Source organism: Erinaceus europaeus, chromosome 7, assembly GCF_950295315.1.
Source record: "Erinaceus europaeus chromosome 7, mEriEur2.1, whole genome shotgun sequence".
Lineage (NCBI taxonomy): Eukaryota > Metazoa > Chordata > Mammalia > Eulipotyphla > Erinaceidae > Erinaceus > Erinaceus europaeus.
In genome coordinates, this window is record NC_080168.1 from 88,360,450 (window position 1) to 88,379,560 (window position 19,111).

Sequence of the window (19,111 nt, forward strand, 5' to 3'; positions counted from 1 at the left end):
GTGGGCAGCCCTGTCTAGTACCTGATCTGAGGGGAAATGCTTCCAGTTTTTCACCATTGAGTATGATGTTGGCTGTAGGTTTGCTATATATAGACTCCACTATCTTCAGGAATTTTCCATCTATTCCTATTTTTTGTAGTGTTTTGATCATAAAGGGATGTTGTATTTTGTCAAAGGCTTTCTCTGCATCTATTGATATGACCATGTGGTTTTTGGTCTTGCTTTTGTTGATGTGGTGGATCACATTGATTGATTTACGTATATTAAACCAACCTTGCATGCCTGGGATAAACCCCACTTGGTCATGATGGACAATCTTTTTGATATACTGCTGTATCCGGTTGGCTAGAATTTTGTTCAATATTTTCGCATCTATGTTCATCAGAGATATTGTTCTGTAGTTTTCTTTTTTGGTTGTGTCCCTGTCTGCTTTTGGTGTCAGGGTGATGTTGGCTTCATAGAAGCTGGCAGGGAGTATTCCAGTGTCTTCAATCTTCTGGAAGACTTTTAAAAGTAGAGGTATTAGTTCTTCTTTGAAGGTTTTGTAGAATTCATTTGTAAAACCATCTGGTCCAGGACTTTTATTTTTGGGGAGATTTTTGATAACTGTTTCAATTTCATTAGCTGTGATGGGCCTGTTCATGTTATCCACTTCCTCTTTACTTAGTTTTGGAAGTTGGTAGGTATCTAGGAAATCGTCCATTTCTTCCCAGTTCTCTAGCTTGGTGGCATATAGTTGTTCATAGAAGCCTTGCATGATATGTTGAATTTCTGCGTTGTCTGTTGTGATATCTCCTCTTTCATTTACTATCCGATTTATTTGGGTCTTCTCCCTTTTTTGTTTTGTGAGTCTGGCTAAAGGTCTGTCAATTTTGTTTACTCTTTCGAAGAACCAACATTTACTTCCGTTGATCTTTTGTATGGTTTTCCTATTCTCAATGTTATTTATTTCTGCCCTAACTTTAGTGATTTCTGACCTTCTCGTTGCTTTAGGGTTCCTTTGTTGTTCTTCTTCTAGGTCTTTAAGGTGTGCAATCAGGCTGTTTATTTGTGCTTTTTCTTGTTTCCTAATGTGTGCTTGTATAGCTATGAACTTCCCTCTTAGGACTGCTTTAGCTGTGTCCCAAATATTTTGATAGCTTGTGTCTTCATTTTCATTGAACTCTCGAAACATTTTGATTTCTTCCTTGATTTCCTCTTTGACCCAGAAGTTGTTAAGAAGTGTACTGTTGAGCTTCCACATTTTGGGACTGTTACTAATCTTTTGTTGATTGTTAAGTGTTAGTTTAATTCCACTGTGGTCTGAGAAGATGCTTGGGATGATTTCAATGCTCTTGAATTGGCTGATGCTGTCTTTGTGGCCTAACATATGGTCTATCCTTGAGAATGACCCATGTGGATTTGAGTAAAATGTGTATTCCAGTTTCTTGGGATGAATGACTCTGAAAATGGTCAATAGTTCTAGTTTATCTATCTCTTCATTTAGCTCCCTTATGTCTTTATTGATTTTCTGCCTGGATGATCTGTCAAGTTCAGAGAGTGGGGTGTTGAAGTCCCCTACTATGATTGTGTTACTGTTAATATATTGCTGTAGCTCTTTCAGTAGAAATTTGATGTATTTAGATGGCTTCTCATTGGGTGCATAGATGTTAATAATTGTTAAGTCCTCTTAATTGACTGATCCTCTGAGCATTAAGTAGTGTCCATTCCTATCTTTTTTAATCTTATCTATTTTAAAGTCTATCATGTCAGATATGAGAATAGCTGTTCCTGCCCTTTTTTGTGGGCCATTGGCTTGTATGACAGTTTTCTATCCTTTCACTTTAGGTCTGTGTTTGTCTTGTTGAGTTAGGTGGGTTTCCTGTAGACAGCATATTGTTGGGTTGTGTTTTCTGATCCATCTTCCTACTCTGTGTCTTTTAATAGGTGAATTCAGGCCATTGACATTTATTGATATCAAAGACTGAAGATAGTTTAACGCCATTCTTGTAGAGTTTTAGAATGTTTTGATATATGGCCTATTTGTGGTGGTCTGATTGTTTATAGGAGACCTTTCAGAACTTCTTTCAGGGCAGGCTTTGTGATAGTTGATTCCTTCAACTGTTGCTTGTCTGAGAAGGTTTTGATGCCTCCATCTAGTCTGAATGACAGTCTAGCAGGATATAGTATTCTTGGCTGAAAGCCTTTCTCATTGAGCACTCGATAGATTACTTGCCATTCTCTTCTGGCCTGTAGTGTTTGTATGGAGAAGTCTGCTGCTAATCTTATGGGTTTTCCTTTGTAGGTGACTCTTTGTTTTTCTCTTGCAGCCTTCAGGATCCTTTCTTTATCCTTATTCCTTTCCATTCTTAGTATGATATGTCTTGGTGTCTTTAGGTCTGGGTTAATTCTGTTTGGGACCCTCTGGGCTTTTTGAATCTTTATGTCTTTGATGTTGTCTGGACTAGAGAAATTTTCAGCTACTATGGCCTGGAAAATGCTTTCTTCCTCTCCTTCTCTTTCTTCCTCTGGTATGCCAATAATGCATATATTGTTTCTTTTGAAGTCATCCCATAGGACTCTGTTGTTGTTTTCAGCATCTCTTAATCTCTTTTTGAGATCTCTTACTTCTTTTTTAGTTGTCTCTAGTTCATCCTCAATCTTGCTGATTCTGTCTTCAGCCTCATAGATTCTATTCTCTCTGCCCTCTACTGTTTTCTGGAGTTCATCTATTTTGTTGCCCTGCTCTGATACTGTTTTAGCTTGTTCAGCTAGTTGCATTCTTAGCTCAGCGATTTCAGCTTTCAGCTCTCTGATAACCATGAGATAATTAGTATTTTCTTCCATATTCTCATTTGTTGTTCCTGTATTTCTGATTATAATTTTTTCAAACTCTTTACTCACTCCTGTGATTATTTCCTTAGCTGATGTTTGGATGTTGAACTCGTTATTTTGTGCTTCACCCTCTGGAGGACTTTTAGATGGACTCTTGTCCTGGTTTGATTCTCCAATATTTTTCCTTGTTGTTTTAACCATTTTATATATTATGTTATGAGTTCCCTTTATCAGTACTTTTCAAATTATTGATCACTATTGCCTGGATTGACTTGTGTCTAAGTAACTTAAAGGGTTTACAGTTGTGGAAATTAACAGTTGTTTCAATCCCTGAGTTGGAGCTCAGTGGTTTAAAAGCCTCTTTTTTTTTTTTTTCTTCCCTGTAGGCTATGGGAGCCTGAGGGCTTTTAAACTATCAATAGGCTTCTTAGCTTAATCACTGACTCCTGACCAAGAGATAAAGCAGGGTGTGACAGAGATAATCCAGTGATTATGCAAAGAGAGTTTCACAGCCCCTCAGCTATGCCACTGAGGTATAGGTCTTCTCCTGAGTTTCCTGGTTATATCTCTGTCCCCTGGTGTCCCTCCCTGTTGCTGCTCCAGATTCTGAGGGTAGTAGCAATGGAGACTCAGAGTTGCACTTGGTGAGTCTCTGGGGAGTCCTCTCCTCCCTTAAGCTGTCCCCTTGTTCTCCTTGCACTCTTGCCACATACGCTTCACCTGCTGAGCTACTGCCCAACTCGCCAGAAATATAATTTAAAAAAAAATTTTTTTAAAAACTTTATTTTATTTTATTTTTTTAATTTTTCTTTATTATATTTATTTTCCCTTTGTTGCCCTTGTTGTTTTTATGGTCGCTGTTGTTATTGTTGTTGTTGTTGGATAGGACAAAGAGAAATGGAGAGAGGAGGGGAAGACAGATGGGGAGAGAAAGATTGACACCTACAGACCTGCCTCACCACTTGTGAAGTGACTCCCCTGAAGGTGGGGAGCTGGGGGCTCGAACCAGGATCCTTACTCAGGTCCTTGTGCTTTGTGCGCCTTAACCACTGCGCTACCTACCCCCAAACTCCCCAGAAATATAATTCTTTTTTTAAAATTTCTTTATTGGGGAATTAATGTTTTACATTCGACAGAAAATACAATAGTTTGTACATGCATAATATTTCAGAAATATAATTCTTAACCTCGGCTCCAGACTTCTTAATCATATGTACTTGAGAGAAAAATAGTGACCACTTTTTTTGAAAAAGATTTGTTTATAGACATGGGAGAGTGAGAGATGAAGAACCAGAGGATTACTCTGGCACAAGCAGTACATATATTTTTTTAAATATTATTTAAAAAAGGAGACATTAACAAAACCATAGGATAAGAGGGTTACAACTCCACACAATTCCCATCACCAGAACTCTGTATGCTATCCCCTCCCCTGAAAGCTTTCCTATTCTTTAACCTTCTGGGAGTATGGACCCAAGGTCATTGTGGGATGCAGAAGGTGGAAGGTCTGGCTTCTGTAATTGCTTCTTCGCTGAACATGGATATTGACTGGTCGTTCCATACTCCCAGCCTGCCTCTCTCTTTCCCTAGTAGGGTGGGGCTTTGGGGAAGCTGAGCTCCAGGACATATTGGTGGGGTTGTCTGTCCAGGGAAGTCTGGTTGGCATCATGCTAGCAAACATGAACCTAAAGGCTGGAATAGTGCAGATGAAGAGTTGGGGGGGGGGGTCCTCCATTTTGTAGATAGCTAGTAGGCATATTTTAGTTATATTCCAAAGGGCCTGTGGCTATACTAGTTTTTTTTTTTTTTTCCCTGAGCCTGAAATCTGATATGCAGGTGGATCCAAGTTATTGTCTGGGGAGATGATGTCGTGGCTGGAAAAGGAACAGAAAGCTGAATCAGGGAAGAGATTAGCTCCCTAATATGGGAAAGGGGTATAAATATTGTTGACTATAAACCCCATTGATTTGATGTGGTCTGGGGCCCATATTCAGCTTAGGAGCCTATGTGACCTCTGCCTATGTGATCTCCCTGTAGATCTGAGCTCACATTCTGTGGTCATAAGTATGAATGTTCCAATCTGCCCCAATTTCAGGACCCATCTTCCTCAGGTGTATCATAGAGTATGTTGTCCATCCTCCCTTCAGAGGATGGAACACTCTCTACCGTTGTTGATCCAAGTTGAGGGCAAGGTACTATGGGAGCCCACAAAGGGGTCTATTGTGTTGTTCCTGATAGAGATGACCAGTGACAATGGAGAGAGGGATTTATTTGAGGTCTAGGCCCATCATGTATGTTTGGGAATCTCAGGACTCCCCGAATATGGCCCCAGCTAATGGGGTGGCCTGATAGTGACTAAAGAATCATCATTAAAGTGTGTCAGTCTATTGTCCTTATTCAGCTTTTGCAGTCCTTCCTTTGCTAAGGTTAGCACTGGAGTGAAAGAGAGAACTGTAATAGGAAGTAGGTGAGGAGGGTATCTAAGTCTAATTAGATATTATATTATTAGTAACTTTATGCTGACTCACTGCAGACTATTGTGTACTTTTGCTTTCAGGTATATATTTTGCCCGAATTCATGGATACATGTGAACATGTGCTCTATCTCACGGCATCTGGTCTATATCTAGGTTTTGGGACTTTGCTTAAACGTCTGACACTTTATCCACTGCTCCACCTCCCAGACCACAGTTTTGGGACTTTGTTAAGAAGTGAACCACCTTGACTGGAATTAGAGAATACTATGAAAGGAAAGGTCTCACTCGAGTAATGAGGTTGTAGGGTTGACATTCTATGGCTGACGTCTCTGGACACAGTCTGAAGTGAAGCCTGCTGAGGTGGTACTCTTTGTGTTGATTAGGTTGGGATCGGCGGATGCAATATCATTTGGTATGAATTGAGAGAAGAGTGCAGGAAAGTGAGCCCCACCCTAGAGGTTACAGGACTGGGGGAAATACAGGCTCTATAGGGGAAGCGGGAGGTTCCTGCTGTCTTAGGGTTTAAGAAGACAATAGATAGTTATTGCTATAATCACATTATTTGTCAAGTGGTTTAACTTTGAAAAATGCCTTTGTTAGGATTTGTTGTATCATCCACAACATCACCATAATTTATGTCCTTTGATATTATTTGTATATAGCTATGCCACCACTGGTTGCTTCTGTTCTCCCAGGTCTAAGCTTTTAAGAGAGTCAACATATCTGCGATGGACCGCTACAATGGAAGAGCAGCAGGAAGGATCAGGGAACTCTGAAGGCGACCACCAGGTGGGTCAGGAGTCAGCGCAGGGGAGAAAAGAATACACCACACTCTGTTAGAGGGTGAATCTGAACTCAATTTTTATTCAGCCAGTGAGAACTTATATATCTTTCAGCCTTACATAAACAATATCTGAAACAGAAAGTAAAGTTCATTTCTTGATTAGATGGCCTTGTGGTTTTACACAGTAATGTCTTACTTTATGGGGTGATGCATTTCTGAGTAATAGGCTTAGCAGATAGTATTTTACGTAGAGTTTTTAACATATTTCATAAGAGGAGGTGAGTAAGTGTTATTAAGAATTTTTCCTAAAACTTTATGTATTTGATGACCCATAACTTCGTCCACCTCATTTCCTGTTCATCTGTATCTAATCTGGGAACAGGGGCTGTTTGTCCCCGATTACACAGCATCATTACCATTATAATGAAAACATTATAATGAAAACAATAATCAGAGTTTCCAATTTAGATCTGTTCAGAATGCCAAGACCCACTCCCAGAATTCTTCTTCCTTAAAGAGAGTTTTCTAGGGTGCTGACTCTGTCAGACCCATCATTCTGGATTTGAGTGGGGCATGGCACATATCAAAGACTCAGCCTATGTATTAAAAAGATTCAGGGAGTCGGGCAGTAGCACAGCGGGTTAAGCGCAGGTGGCACAAAGCATAAGGACCAATGTAAGGATACTGGTTCGAGCCCCGGCTCCCCACCTGCAGGGGAGTCACTTCACAAGCGGTGAAGCAGGTCTGCAGGTGTCTTCTCTCCTCCTCTCTCTCTTCTTCTTCTAGCATTTGCCCTTCTTCTGTAGCCAGTCAACAGCGTCAGGTTGAGCCTGATGTAAAGTTTCGAGACCTCCTTTGAATCTGGAGAGGTGGCAGTCGTTGACTATGTGGGTCATAGTCTGTCTGGAGCCGCAGGGGCAGTTTGGGTCGTCTCTGGCTCCCCACCGATGGAACATAGCAGTGCACCGGCCATGGTCTGTTCGATAGCGATTGAGGAGGGCCCAATCATAACATGCTAGGTCAAAGCCAGGTTGACGCTTGCAGGGGTCTGTGATGAGGTGTTTGTTCTTTACCTCAGCTGACTGCCAACCTCTGTTTCCAAGAGACTGGAACAGAGAAGTTCAGTGTAGGCATAGGGGACCAGAATGGGTGACGAGACGTCAAGCGTTGGACAGGGTGGGCGAAGATATCCGCGTATATTGGCAGGTCCGGTCGAGTGTAGACGTGGGAAATGAACTTAGATGATGCCGCATCCCGACAAATATCTGGCGGGGCGATGTTGCTAAGAACTGGCAGCCATGGAACCGGGGTGGAACGGATGGTTCCAGAAATTATCCTCATGGAGGAATATAATTTGGAATCAACCAAGTGGACATGGGGGCTACGGAACCATACTGGGGCACATTATTCTGCAGTGGAATAGCATAGTGCCAGAGATGATGATCGTAGTGTGGAAGCGCTTGCGCCCCATGAGGAGCTGGCCAGTCTTGCAATGATGTTATTCCTCGCACCCACCTTTGCTGCAGTTTTTATGAGATGTTTGTGAAATGACAGAGTGCGATTGAGAGTAACGCCAAGATAGACTGGCTGGGCTTCATGCCGGATTCTCGTATTGCCAAGCTGCACATTAAGCTCACGCGAGGCCGAGGCATGGTGTAGATGGAAAACAGATGATACCGTTTTTGCAGTGCTTGGGATTAGTCGCCATTTTTTACAGTAATCAAATATCAGAGACATGTCTTTCGTGAGTGTTTCCTCGAGGATGTCGAACTTGGATGCCTGAGTTGCACAGCAGATGTCATCGGCGTAGATGAACTTCCTTGAAGAAGTTTCTGGAAGGTCATTGATGTAAATATTAAATAGCGTAGGAGCCAGAACAGAGCCCTGGGGGAGGCCACTTGAGACAAGTCTCCATCTGCTAGACTTGGGATGCATTGGATCGACTTTCCCGTGGTGCATCTCTTGAGTACCCATTCATTGGGGAAACTGACGATCCTTCCTAGCCGACTGAATCCACATGGATCCCAGTCACTTTCAAAGCCAGCAACAAGCAGCTCCTGACAGCTTTCAAGCTGTTGGTCCTGCTCTTCGAGTCCTCCAACTTAATGTTGAGGGGCTGTCCTTTGCCAAACGCGTTCTTATTGGTCAATTGGCGATACAGCATCAGGCAGATGTTATCTGCCTACAAGAAACACATATAGCAGTCGATGAAGCTGCTCGATTCACCATCAGTGGATTCGATTTAATATGCTATAATCTCCATCCTAAACACGGCCGAGCCATCTACGCCAAATCGTGTCTTGAGGATGTTTACCATACGGCCTCTTCGACCTTCTACGACTCCATTACTATTGGAACTATTCAGCTCGTCAACGTATATAAGCCTCCCAGTGCCTCATGGGATAATGAGGTCCTGCCTAACCCGAATCACCCAGCCGTTTACGTTGGAGACTTTAATAGTCATCACCAAGACTGGGGATATTCCTCCACTCGATAGAGCTGACGGCTCTATCTTAGCCGACTGGGCTTCAGCGAATGACCTCTCCCTATTATACGATCCCAAACAGCCAGGCTCTTTTCACAGTGCTAGATGGAATAAAGACTCGTCACCCGACCTGTGCTGGATTAGCACAGTCAACGGCCAAGCCTTTCCCGCTACGAAACAAGTTCTCAAGATCTTCCTGCACAGTCATCACCGCCCAGCTATCATCCACATTGGTCTCCAGCTCCCACTGATTCTGTGCTCGGAGAAAGTAAGATGGAACTTTCAGAAAGCAAACTGGCGTCTGTTCAGTGATCTTACCAACAAATCTATTCCTGCAATTCCAATTAACTCTATCCCCTCTGAAGATTCCTACAGGCGCTTCCGCCAAGCCATCTTTAAAGCGGCTTCCCAAGCCATTCCTCGTGGGAAACGTGCTAACTATACGCCTTGTCTTGATGCTGAATGCGAGCAACTACTAAAGCAGTATGATGAGTTGGGCGACCCAGATGTGGCTGACCATCTCATTGCCTCCCTGGATGCAGCACGCCAAGCCCACTGGCAACAACTCACGGAAAGTCTGAACTTCACCCACTCAAGTAGGAAGGCCTGGAAGCTTCTTCACAGACTGGGTGCCGGTAGCCAACCCCCTCCCGTCTCCCATCCTCCCGTATCTCCAAACTCAGTGGCCAGTCACCTCACTCAAGTTGGACGTGCTAAGATCGACCCAGTCTGGAAAAGAGAAATTTCCCATGAGTGGTCATCCCACTTCCAGTTATCTTGTCCATCTCCAAAACTCTCTCCCTTTACACTGTCTAAACTGGAAGACACTTTGAAGAGGGTTAAACCGGGAACAGCTGCTGGCTATAATAACATCACCCCAGAACTCATTCTTAACCTGGGCCCCGTGGCAAAGAAGTGGCTCGCTTCATTCCTGTCCCACATCTTGGAATCTGAGTCTATGCCCAAAGTTTGGCATCGTGCGAAGATTATAGCGGTTTTGAAACCAAAGAAAGACCCAACACTGGCTGCCAGCTATAGACCAATTTCTCTCCTCTCCATGTGTTACAAACTCCTTGAGAGGCTGCTTCTGTCATGTATTTCTCATCTTACAGAGAAATTCCTATCACCTGCCCAAGCTGGTTTCCGCCCAGGAAGATCTACCTGTGAACAAGCCCTGGCCCTCTCAACTTACATTGAAAATGGATTCCAGAAGAATTTAAAGATGGGTGCTGTCTTTGTTGATCTCACAGCAGCCTATGACACGGTCTGGCACCGTGGTCTCCTGGTCAAGATCTCAAGATGCCTGCCTCCATGGGTGGCCAACACTATATCGTTTCTTCTCCAAAACAGAAGATTCCGGGTGCATTTGGGTGACTCTCTCTCTTACCCTCCTCTTTCCATTTCTCTTTGTCCAATCCAACAGCAATGACAACAATACTAACTACAACAATAAAACAGCAAGGGCAACAAAAGGGAATAAATAAATAAAATAAATATTTTTTAAAAAAGAAAAAAGATTCAGTCTGTGCTTTAAAAAGTTTGAGACATACATTTTCCCCTTTCATATTAATTAAATAATGATTTATATGACTACAAATTAATAGGAGTGTACATTAACACCATTCCTACCACCAAAAGACTATCTCCCAAAAATGATCTAAGAACTTGTCTTCTTAATACCTAAATAAAAACTGAGGACAGGTTACCCACCCATAAAATTTTTTAAAAAGTCAAAGCAATCAGGAGTAAATCAGTGGCCTTGCATTACACTCCCCCTGTGCTTATCAAAGTGAGCACCACTTCACAATCATTATCTTATTTAGATTTTGCCTCCCTTCTCTTGTCTTCAGCTATCTCCCTTCTCTTCACTCCCTCCCCTAAAACTATATTCAGGGGCTTCTTCAATCAGCCTGTTGTGTGAAATCAAGGACGGGAAGGTGCAGTGCATGAGAGAACAGAGGAATATACATGCAACTCTGTTCTCCCTCCAGTCTGACATCATTCATCTTAAGAAGAAATGGCTTGACCTTCACATGCAAGTGTTTCAGCAACCCCTCAGGGCCAGAGCTGGTTATCTTGTAGGCAGCCTCTCAGAGGAAAAGCTTTGGGTGTAGTGGGCAGCTGCATCTGATCTGAGACCTCCAGCGGATGTGGTGCCTGGCCTCATTCCTCAGATGATCCCTTTGCTCATACACTCACTATGCTTACAACTACCCAAGACTCCTCATATCCCCAAGGGTTTGTTTGTTTTGTTTTGTTTTTGCCTCCAGGGTTATTTCTGGGGTTTGGTGCCTGCACTACAAATCCACTGCTTCTGGAGGTCATCGTTTTTCTCCATTGTTGTTGTGGCTCTTATTGTTGCTGCTGCTGTTGTTGTTGGAAAGGACAGAAAAAAATGGAGAGAGGAGGGGAAGACAGAGGGGGAGAGACAGACACCTGCAGACCTACTTCACCCCTTGCAAAGCAACCCCCTTGCAGGTGGGAAGCTGGGGGTTCAAACTCAGATACTTGCACCGGTCCTTGCACTTTACACTATTTGTACTTAACCTGGTGCGTTATCATCGGGCCCCCCAGGGGACCATTCTTGCACATGCAACGCTAGCAGTTGAATTCAGCAGTCATTTTTGAGAGTTCAGTGAATTATCCATTGCACCACCTGTTGGTCCAGTATAAAAAATTTCAATAGATATCTTAGCAAATGTATGTTCTGATAACTAGTACTCTAGGTCTTAATTCCTTAACATAGTACCAAATTTTTCTGTATCCTACTCAAGCCATAGGCTGTCTGATTCTGCCTGGTTATTGATTGTGGAAAATAATTTTTTAACTATACACCTGGATTATCCTCTCCTAATGACAAAAAGAGGAAGAATGTGAATGTCGAATGTACCACCCTAGTTTGGGAATCCTGCCCATATTTATTTTAATTTTATTATTATTATTATTTACCAGAGCACTGTTCAGTTCTGGTTTATGGTGGTGTGGGGGATTAAACCTGGTACTTTGGAGCCTCAGGCATGAGAGTCTCTTTGTGTAACCACTATGCTATCTACCCCTGTCCTATCTTTTATTTTCCAATATTCCTTTTTCTGTTTTATTATTTACTAGATAGAGAAATCTAGAGGGAAGGGTGAGATAGAAGTAGATAGATTAAAAGGATAAAAAAGAAGTAGATAGATAGACAGATACTTGCAGTACTGTTCACTGCTAGTGAAACTTTCCCTCTGCAGGTGGAGACTGGGGAGTTTGAATCTAGGTCCTTGCACATTATAGCATGTGTGCTCAACTGGGTGTGCCACCATCTTGCCCTTCCTTTTTTTTTTTTTAATTTTTTTTACATTTATTTTCCCTTTTGTTGCCCTTGGTTTTTATTGTTGTTGTAGTAATTATTGTTGTTGTTATTGATGTCATTGGATAGGACAGAGACAAATGGAGAGAGGAGGGGAAGACAGAGGGGGAGAGGAAGACAGACACCTGCAGACCTGCTTCACCGCTTATGAAGCGACTCCCCTGCAGGTGGGGAGCCGGGGGCTCGAACCGGGATCCTTTTGCCGGTCCTTGAGCTTTGCGCCATGTGTGCGTAACCTGCTGCGCTACTGCCCAACTCCCCCTTCCTTTCTTTTCTTAAAGCCATATTTATTTAATATGAGAGGCAGAAGGAGAGATAGAGAAGGAGAGAGAAAGATACCTGCAGCACTACCACTTGTGAGCTTTCCCCCCTGTCAGTGGGGGCCAGGGGCTTGGACCCAGGCCCTTGCACACCGTACATGTGCTCTCAACTGTGCGTGCCACCACCTGGACCCTCTCTTCATATCTTTCAGTCTCTGTCTGTATGAATGAAAAAGTGACCTGGGGCAGGAGATTTTGAAGGTATGAAATCCTGCTTCACACACAACAAGCAAAATCAACCCCCCCCCAACCCCTGCAACCACATTGAAACCTCACTGTGTGCATACATCATGTCTCCATAGGACCAGACTCTGACATCTGCAGCTAGTACTGTTGAATGTAACTTTGAACCCGAGATTATTAACATATATGTTTACCTTACAGAATGGTGGTAACCCAGACGTTGATTATCAGTGATCAGTCCCAATATTAGATATTAATATCCTGATATTTGGATACAAGAGATCTAGATTGTGCTGGCCCTAGTTTAGCTCACAGCATTCCGTCATTGTTTTCATTGCATTTAGGGCTTGACTGATTATTTGTCTGCACCTTCGTCAGCCCCAGGGTTGATTGATAACACAGGAACAGGGGATGTCAGATAATGTTCTGGCTTTAAACTCAGGACTCGAGGGACACACAATATGATGAATTCAAGCTCTGTCCAAGATGGTGGTGATGCTTTCTTTAATAGTCCCATTTTTGAATTTTCTATTCAGATGTTCTCCCAGCAGAATTAGTCTCCATGTTTTTAGTGAAGTTGTTTTATATATAAGGTGAAAATGATTTAAAATAGACATTATCTCTTTCTGTCTGCCTAGAAGCCAGCAGACCATAGGCGTCGGTGAAGAAGTCAGTGGGTTCTCCATGACATCAAATCTGCTAGTCTTCTGATTCAGGCCATCCCTGCCTCTAGAGCATGGAAGTTTATACCTTTTTATCTTTTAAAAATATTTTTTTATTTATTTGTAATTAGAGACAGAGAGAAGTTGAGGAGGGATATAGTGAGGGGACAAGACAGACACCTGCATCCCTGCTTCACTACTCATGAAGCTTTTCCCCTACAGGTGGGGACCAGGGGCTTGAACCTGTGCACTGAACCAGGCTTACCACCCCAGGTACACCACCTCCTGGCCCCCTATACCTTTATATTTAAAGCAAGAAGAGGTGAAGAAAATATGAATTAAAAATATAAATAAAGTTACAGGTTTAAGAATAAAGTCGGAGCAATCACTGATCCATTACAAAAATGGATTAAAAAAGGTAGTCTTTGAAATCAAATTCAAGGTTATCCCCTAAGGAGCAGAAAAGCTGTCTTTCTCCTGATAATTCTGTTCTATTATGTGTGTATTTACACAGTGTCCTTCTTTTCTGAGCAATTTATGATCACTATTTTGGATACATACCCATGTATTCCAAATTATACTTGTGGACTGAACCCTTGGACAAGAGATCCAGAACACTAGTCTGACTCAGCACAAACAGGGAAATATCCAGGGCCTTCAGATGCTTAAGACCTACTCTCCAGCAATGTGCAACCTTCCCCAGTAGCTCCATTATCTTCCCCTGATGTTACATTTATAATTATTAATACCTAAAAAAATGTGTTGGGAGTCGGGCGGTAGCGCAGCGGGTTAAGCACACGTGGCGCAAAGCACAAGGACCTGCATAAGGATCCGTTCTAGCCCCCGCCCCCCCACCTGCAGGGGAGTCGCTTCACAGGTGGTGAGGCAGGTCTGCAGGTGTCTTTCTCTCCCCCTCTGTCTTACCTTCCTCTGTTTCTCTCTGTCCTATCTAACAAAGCCGACATCAGTAACAATAAAACAAGGGCAACAAAAGGGAAAATAAATAAATATTTTAAAAAATGTGTTTAGACTAATTTCTCTAGTTGGATGTATTCTCAGCATGTCCACATGGGGGGCAGCAAAACACTGCAATCCCAGCTGTGTATATGCATTTCATGGGTTTTTGAGATCGCTGGATTTTTACAGGGTGAATTTTGACGTGATGATGACACTAATTGTTCAGGAAATGTTTTCTTCTCCTATGTTATTGAGTGAATTGACATGAAGAATTTATTTTTTATTTAGCCATTACTGTATCTCTAGAAATAAGGGCATGTGGGATTCCACTGATGATGATGGATTCCTTCTTGCATTAAGTCAGAGAGAAAGAGAGTGACTTAGGGAGATTGAGGTAGATGAGAGAATGGGGTGTGATGATAATGGCATTCTGTGATTGTCTTATTATTCCTTTGTAGTATAGTAGTATAGTTGTTTATTCATTTTCCAGACACTCTAGGGTCCTGCATTGTTTGTTTACTAATTTGTAAATATGTCTGCTTTTAATTTTACTTTAGTAGGCTTTCTTTCTTTCTTTCTTTCTTTCTTTATTTTATCCTCCAGGGTTATTGCTGGGGCTCAGTACCTGCACTAGGAACCCACTGCTCCTGGAGGCTATTTTTTTTCCCTTTTGTTGCCCTTGTTTATCATTGTTGTAGTTATTGTTGTTCTTATTGCTGTCATTGCTGTTGGATAGTACAGAGAGAAAGCAGCATTTGGGAGTGTTTGAGAGGCTCATCTTAAAAATCCCAGGTGACAAAATATCCCAAACCATTTTCTAGGTCCACTCCTGTCAATGAAGAAATGAGTCATGTGTTATAGGAGATTTTTAAAAATATTTATTTATTCTCTTTTGTTGCCCTTGTTGTTTTATTGTTGTAGTTATTGGTGTTGTCATTGTTGGATAGGACAGAGAAATGGAGAGAGGAGGGGAAGACAGAGAGGGGGAGAGAAAGATAGACACCTGCAGACCTGCTTCACTGCCTGTGAAGCGACTCCCCTGCAGGTGGGGAGCCGGGGCTCGAACCCAGATTCTTATGCTGGTCCTTGCAGTCTCTATCAGTGTTCTACTGAAATTCTCTAAGGAAACAGATCAAGTGGAACAAAAGTTTATCTGAAATAGAATAATGCTAAACATCATCAAATAAACCCTGAAAACCAACCAAACAAGAATGAATACATCATACTTTCTGACCTCAAATTATACTACTAGACTATTATAATCAAGACTTCTTGCTACTGGAACGAAAATATAGACAGAGACCAGTGGAATACAATTGAGGGCCCAGAAATAGGTCCCTACACCAAAGGAGGTCCAAAACATCAATTGGGGTTGGGGGGGGGAGTCTTTTCAACAAATGCTGTTGGGGAAATTGGGTTGAAACATGCAGAGGAATGAAACAGGACCACCACATATCACCATGCACAAAAGTCAACTCCAAATAGAACAAACAAAAACATGGACATTAGATAAGGAACCATCAACTATATAAAATAAAACATTGGCAGACCACTCCATGATGATGGCTTTTGAAACATCTTTGAAGAATCAAGCTCAAGCAAAACACAAATAAACCAGTGACCACTGTTTTATAAATCATTGCTTGTTTAATAAAATACTAATTAAAAAAGATATTTGGAGAGTTGGGCAGTAGCGCAGCAGGTGAAGCGCACAGAGCGCAAATCGCAAAGACCGGTATAAGAATCCTGGTTCCAGTTCTGGGCTCCCCATCTGCAGGGGAGTTGCTTCATAGACGGTGAAGCAGGTCTGCAGGTGTCCATCTTTCTCTCCCCCTCTTTGTCTTCCCCTCCTCTCTCTATGTCTCTCTATCCTATCCAACAATGACATCAATAACAACAATAATAACTACAACAATAAAACAACAAGGGCGAGGATTCGACTTCCGGAGGCAGAGCTACGAGCAGCAGATCGCTTCCTCTCCTCTCCTCTCCCCTCCCCTCCCCTCCTCTCCTCTCCTCTCCTCTCCTCTCTTCTCCTGGATCAACTAGGAATACCAAAGGAGACCACCCGGGAACGAAACAAGACAGGACTAGAATGACCACAGGAACCCAGTAAATCACCCGTGAGTACAAACATGTGTGGCTGGTGACAGAGAGGAGACAGGATCCTAAGGAGAGATTAAGTGACTGCTAACAGTTCAGCAGTTTATCAGTTGAGACACCACCTCCAGTCTGCTCCACCAACAAGGGGACAGCTTAAGGGAGGAGAGGACTCCCCAGAGACTCACCAAGTGCAACTCTGAGTCTCTATTGCTACTACCCTCAGAATCTGGAGCAGCAACAGGGAGGGACACCAGGGGACAGAGATATAACCAGGAAACTCAGGAGAAGACCTATACCTCGGTGGCATAGCTGAGGGGCTGTGAAAGTCTCTTTGCATAACCACTGGATTATCTCTGTCACACCCTGCTTTATCTCTTGGTCAGGAGTCAGTGATTAAGCTAAGAAGCCTATTGATAGTTTAAAAGCCCTCAGGCTCCCATAGCCTACAGGGAAGAAAAAAAAAGAGGCTTTTAAACCACTGAGCTCCAACTCAGGGATTGAAACAACTGTTAATTTCCACAACTGTAAACCCTTTAAGTCGCTTCACAAGTGGTGAAGCAGGTCTGCAGGTGTCTGTCTTTCTCTCTCCCTCTCTGTCTTCCCCTCCTCTCTCCATTTCTCACTGTCCTATCCAACAACGAACGACATCAACAACGGTAATAACCACAACAAGGCTACAACAAGGGCAACAAAAGGGGGAAAAATGGCTTCCAGGAGCAATGGATTCATGGTGCAGGCACAGAGCCCCAACAATAACCCTGGAAGCAAAAAAAAGAAAGTATTTTGAACTTTTTTGTTTATTTATTCCTTATTTATGTATAGGAATGAGAACACACAACTTTTTCCCAAAATTAAATAAAGGAGCAAAGCTTGTGATCACACCAGGGTGTGACCTCACACATAGAAGTCCTGTATTCTGGGCCACCTCCTTGTCCAAAGTCTTTGCTGAGTTGAGTCTTGGTTGTTATATGCTTTACATTGGGTTGTTCTAGTTCTCCCCCGCCAAGAGAATTGGATCAGTCCTGTTAGTTTCACGGCCCGCTTGGCCCCGCCCCTGGGAACCCAGAGAGAGGGCCAGAGTTCCAGGGTTCCAGAGTTCCAGAGTTCCAGAGTTGGAGAAAAAGAGAGAGTGCTTGCGCCGCCTGCCGCAAAGAGACAGCAGAGTTCTGTTTGGTGATTAGTTTGTCTTAGTTTATGAATCGTTGTTCCTGAATAAAGAAATACAGCTTCCCTGCCCAGCCGTATGTCTCTGGTCGTCTCTGTTACCCGCCCATGAAGCTAGCCCGGGCAGCTGGAGCCTCCGAATTTTAACAACAAGTCTTTGCTGAGTTGAGTCTTGGTTATAAAGTAGATGCTCGTGAGTGAATGGGATTCTTCTTCTGCTGCTGCTGCCTCCTCTGTCAAAGGCAAACCTTTAGACTGAGGGTGTCTGACAGCATGATGGGGGTGGCTCCCAACACAGGCTCCCAGTCCACAGCCACAGGAACACGATCAATGTGGTGACACTCTGACACGTGTCAGCTACAGGCCTCTCAGGGCTCTATCTCTTGGGGTCCTTGTGAAAACAGACCAATTGGAGGAGCAGCCTGACTGATGGCCTGCCAGGGGTGGGTTATGTGGCAGTCATGGCCCCAGTGACAAAAATCACATTATGAGGAACTCACATGAGCAGGGGCAGCCAGGTGCCAATCAGGGAGCCACATGCTGCTCCTCCCTGGGGCTTACGAGCTGATCTCCTAGTTTCCCCCATGGTCTCAGCCAGACATGTGTCACGGCCACTAGTTTCCTTTCCTTCCATGTCATTGCCAGGCTTCACAACAGGCTGCTTTTTATTTTCACACAGAGACAGAGAAACACCCCCCCCCAACACACGCAGCACTGTAGTTTTGTCCCCCAGTGCCTTAGTGCTCTCATGTATTGTTCCTGGGGCTGCACCAGGATCACCACATAGCTGCTCTGGCATTGATTTTTTTTTTTTTTATTCTGTGATGTTTTTGTTTTTCTCTGTTTATTTTAATAAATAAGTAATTATTATGTTTAACCAGAGCAATGCTCAACTCTGGCTGATGGTGGTGCCGGCGATTGAACCTGAGACTTCAGAGCCTCAAGAATGAGAGTCTCTGTTTTCTCTTTTTCACTTTCTGGGAAGGTTCTCCATTGGAATACTCTACTTGTGCAGTGGGAGAGCGACTCCAGGCCAGCTGGACTAAGAGAAACACAGCACCAGCCTCATAAGTGGGTTCACATTTTCTAACCACTCTGTTGAAGAAGTTAGCATAAGCAGAGACTTTTTTTTTTGCCTCCAGGGTTATTGCTGGGGCTCAGTGCGGCACTGGAATCCACAGCTGCCCCTGGAGGCCATTTTTTCCCTTTTCGTGCCCCTTGTTGTTTATTATTGCTATTGTTATTATTACCGCTTTTGCTGTTATTGTTGTTGGATAGGTCAGAGAGAAATCGAGAGAAGGGGAAGACAGAGAAGGGGGGAGAAAGACACCTGCAGACCTGTTTTACCACTCATGAAGCGACCCCCCTGCAGGTGGGGAGCCAGGGGCTGGAACCTGGATCCTTAAGCCGGTCCTTGTGCTTTGCGCCCTGTGTGCTTAACCCACTGCGCTACCGCCCAGCCCCCCGATGGAGTGTTTTATCCCATTACATTCCAGGGAGGATCTGTGGTGCTCTCTGTCTGGCATTGGCCTCCTCTGCTGGCCTGTAAAGTCAAGAGCAGACACTCACTGTTCAGAGTTCTACGGCTGCACTTAGTGCCACACTTACTCCAGCAGGTTCACAGTAAATATTGGTTGAGCAAAGCCAGTCAGTCTTTACATGTGTGTAGTGTTGATGAGGTTATTTCACATAGAGATACATCCCTTGTCTCCCACATGGCAAATTGGGCACAGTAGTTTGCAACCTCTTGGATGTGGAAGTTCTCCAAGGTTCTATGTACTTTCTTATGGACATAACCAGCAAAGGAACTGCC

General features: G+C 43.4%; 1 long non-coding RNA gene across 3 annotated transcripts in view; it reads left to right on the forward strand.

The window, feature by feature from the left end:
- Positions 1 to 19,111, forward strand: part of LOC132539465 (uncharacterized) — a 133,205-nt gene that overhangs the window by 9,933 nt on the left and 104,161 nt on the right. Inside the window, exon 2 of one of the 3 annotated variants that reach the window (XR_009550776.1) lies at positions 18,284 to 18,369. The exons of the other annotated variants lie outside the window; for them this stretch is intronic. This is a non-coding gene — a long non-coding RNA (uncharacterized LOC132539465). The remainder of the gene's footprint in view (positions 1 to 18,283; positions 18,370 to 19,111) is intronic. 3 annotated transcript variants of the gene reach the window in all.